Here is a 2,995-nt window from a genome sequence, read left to right as displayed (position 1 = left end):
TACCTGTGTGTGTGTGCATGGGATTATTGCTTATTGAACATCCTTCCAGGACACCCTGACTGGGTCCAGAACGGGTGCCTTGTGCCAGAGAATTTCTCTAAAAAAGCTTTAAAGGTGGTTTTAAAGGGAGAATGGAGTGTCTGAGCCCAGGTGAGGCCTGGAGGAGGTGGTTTCTGCAGAGCCCCAGCCCGTGCCCACGGGGGGATGCTCCTGGCAAAGAGCTGCGGGGCTCGGTGGCACCGGAGGCAGCGCCTTGGCAGAGGCAGCCCCGGGCACGCAGAGGGAACTGTTTACTTTCCTTTAATCTCTGCTCCTCTGTGCTTTCCCATCTTCAAACACAGGCTGTTCTGCCAAGGCATCTGCTGGTTGTTTGGGCAGATCCTCCCTCGGGAGGAGGTGGGTTGGGAGCACACGCAGAGAGCAGGGGGTGTTGGGGACACAGGAGACCCCCAGTCAGCTTCTCTGAGGGGTCAGGGGACAATGTGAGACCTCACCTCTCCAGACCTGCTGTTGCCTTCCCAAATCCCTCTCCTGCAACACCATTTTTAATCGCAAAATTTGCTGCTTTTTTTTTTCTAGTCACCAAAATACAAGAGCAGCTTTTCTTGGTGGCAGAGGGAAGAAGGCTTTTCTCAGGGAGACAGGCCACATCCATCACAGCCCAGGCTTATGCTGACTTTTCCAGGAGTCCATTGTTCACCTCAGGCACTCCCATAAACCCTCCATCTCCCTTCGCCCTCAGAAAATCCCATTGACTGAGACATCCTAAAAACCTCATTGAAAGGTGAAAATTGTCTCATTGACAGGTGCTGTGCAAATTACCCTGAGATTCATTACCTCAGCAGGGGATGGCTTTAGGGAGACACTGGAACATTTCTGAAGTGTAGGGTTTAATGTGATTGGATTTACAATGACTTTTTGGTCGTTTGCTCTATAACTCTTTACAGATTTGGGGGCCATCTCTGCTCCTCCCTTGCTGTAAATGGAATTTCGTCTGTTCTTTTGCATGGCTCAAGTGTGGCAGTGGGCAGGGGAGCAGAACATGCACGTGGGGCTTAGTCTCCTGGGGATTTGTAGAGCAGCTCTCCTCTTTCTGCCTGTTTTCCACTTTACTGGATGATCCACTCTGCCAACATCCCTTTTTTTTTTCCCCTCACCTTGCAGCCAGCTTGGAGGCAGCCATGCCTATCCCACATTCCAGCCCCAGGGCAATGCTGACAACCTGCTGCTGGCCATAATTCCAGGGGCTCAAAAAGCCCTCCAGAACATGCATTGCCCTGCTCTAGGACAGGAAGATGCCACAGAGCTCTCTCAGACTCATTTCCACCCTGGAGAAAGGGATGTGCAGCAGCAAACAGCTTTGGGCTGACTGCTCGGGGCTGGGGCTGTGGGGAGCAGGCCTGGCCACAAGCCCTCCAAGAAATACTGAAAATCCAGAGCCAGCACTTGGGTTGAGTTTTCCTGAATTTTAATTGCACTTGTGGTCCCCTGCTGAGCCCCTGGACCACCAGCCCATCTCCAGAGGGAGCAGGCAGGACCCCCTGGTGATGTGCAGTGCAGAGCTGCTGTGTTTTATCAGCATCCTTCCAAGAGCACTCTCCTGGTGGCATTTGGTGCCGGAGCCCAGCGCTGCCCAGCAGTAATTAATGGGGCCCTTTCCTACCCCTGAGCTCCACATCAGTGGACTATCAATTACTGAACCCGAGTTGTGCATTTCTGAGCTGCTGAATAACCGAGGGGACTGCTGAGAGTCCAGAAGTGGCTGTCATCTCCTCATTAGGTATTTATTAAAAGTAATTTAGCGCCTGTGCCCGCGTGTTAATGGAATCCCAGCGGCGCCGGGGGACGGAGCTGCCCCGGTGTGAGAGCAGGATCAACCCCCCCTGGCAGGCTGTGGAGACAAGCACTGACCTCCATCCCACATCCCTCACTGCTCTGGGGTAACTGGAGGCTGCCCAGACCTGCCCGTGGTGCTCTCAGGCAGATCCTTGTGAAGGCTGGGAGTGGGCAGGGGGCGGGAGGCACCCAGAAATATTCCCAAATTGCTCAGCTGTTCCCCACTGTCCTGTGTGGGACACCCCAAAGCTGCCCCCAGTCATCAGGGCTCCCTCAGAGCCCACCAGCAATTCAGCCCATCACTCCAAACCCTTGGGCAAATTACTCACCCGGAGATAACCGCTATTATTCCTGCTGCTCTCACTTCCCACCTCCCCATCTTCCCTTGCCGGCGCATTATTTATTCCTTGTTACACTGTTCTGAATAATTCCTCTCTCTTTTGATCACTGCAGATCCTTGAAGAGGGTTGTGAGGAGACCAACCACCGAGGGCAAACTTACCATAAACATTCCGAGCTGTGGGTGAGTGTGAGCTGAGCTGCAGCTGGGCTGGGAGGGGGCTGCAGGGTGGGCAGAGCCTGCAAGGCTTAGGGAACACTTGCAAGGATGCTCTTCCAACTCATCTTAGGCCAGGCTCTGAGCAACCTGGTCTAGTGGAAGGTGTTCCTGCCCATGGCAGGGGGTGGAATGAGGTGGTCTAAAAGGTCCCTTCTAACTCAAACCATTCTGAGATTCTGTGATTCCCAGGCTGTGAGCAGAGACTCAGGTCCCACCAGCACCGCAAACTGCAACCCCCCAGGGATAAAACGTGCTTTGGGAAACCTGCAATCCCTCCATCCTCCTACCATGAAGCTCTGAAGCTAAGAGGGTTTTGAAGCTGAGAGCAAGACTTCATCAATCCAGAAACCTGCCAATGCCCAGAGGGGTCTCCCAGGAGAGGTTTGCTGTGCTTGCTGCTCCCTGGAAAGATGTGCACAGAGAAAAGTTGGGAGCTGCACAGGGCAGAGCCATCATCCTACTGGAATGCTGGAGCCCCAGGAGCTCACCTTGCACTTGGAGCGCAGAAATATTTTGGCTGCATTGTGCTCTCCCCACGCATCTTCCTTCCACTCAGCCTTGACCTCAGTTTACTGAGCTGATTAAATCAACGCCAGCACAG

The 2,995-nt window shown here is 53.7% G+C and overlaps 1 long non-coding RNA gene across 1 annotated transcript; it reads left to right on the top strand.

Annotated features, from left to right (window-relative positions):
• Positions 1-1,344: 1,344 nt before the first annotated feature.
• LOC113969588 lies at positions 1,345-2,712 on the top strand. The gene is made up of 3 exons (XR_003534899.1): positions 1,345-1,780; positions 2,290-2,358; positions 2,584-2,712. It is a non-coding gene; the product is annotated as an uncharacterized LOC113969588 (long non-coding RNA).
• The last annotated feature ends 283 nt before the right edge of the window (positions 2,713-2,995 follow it).

The sequence above is a fragment of the Neopelma chrysocephalum genome, unplaced genomic scaffold (genome assembly GCF_003984885.1).
Source record: "Neopelma chrysocephalum unplaced genomic scaffold, ASM398488v2 Primary Assembly neopelma1_74, whole genome shotgun sequence".
Lineage (NCBI taxonomy): Eukaryota > Metazoa > Chordata > Aves > Passeriformes > Pipridae > Neopelma > Neopelma chrysocephalum.
This window is presented reverse-complemented; position numbering and strand designations above follow the sequence as displayed.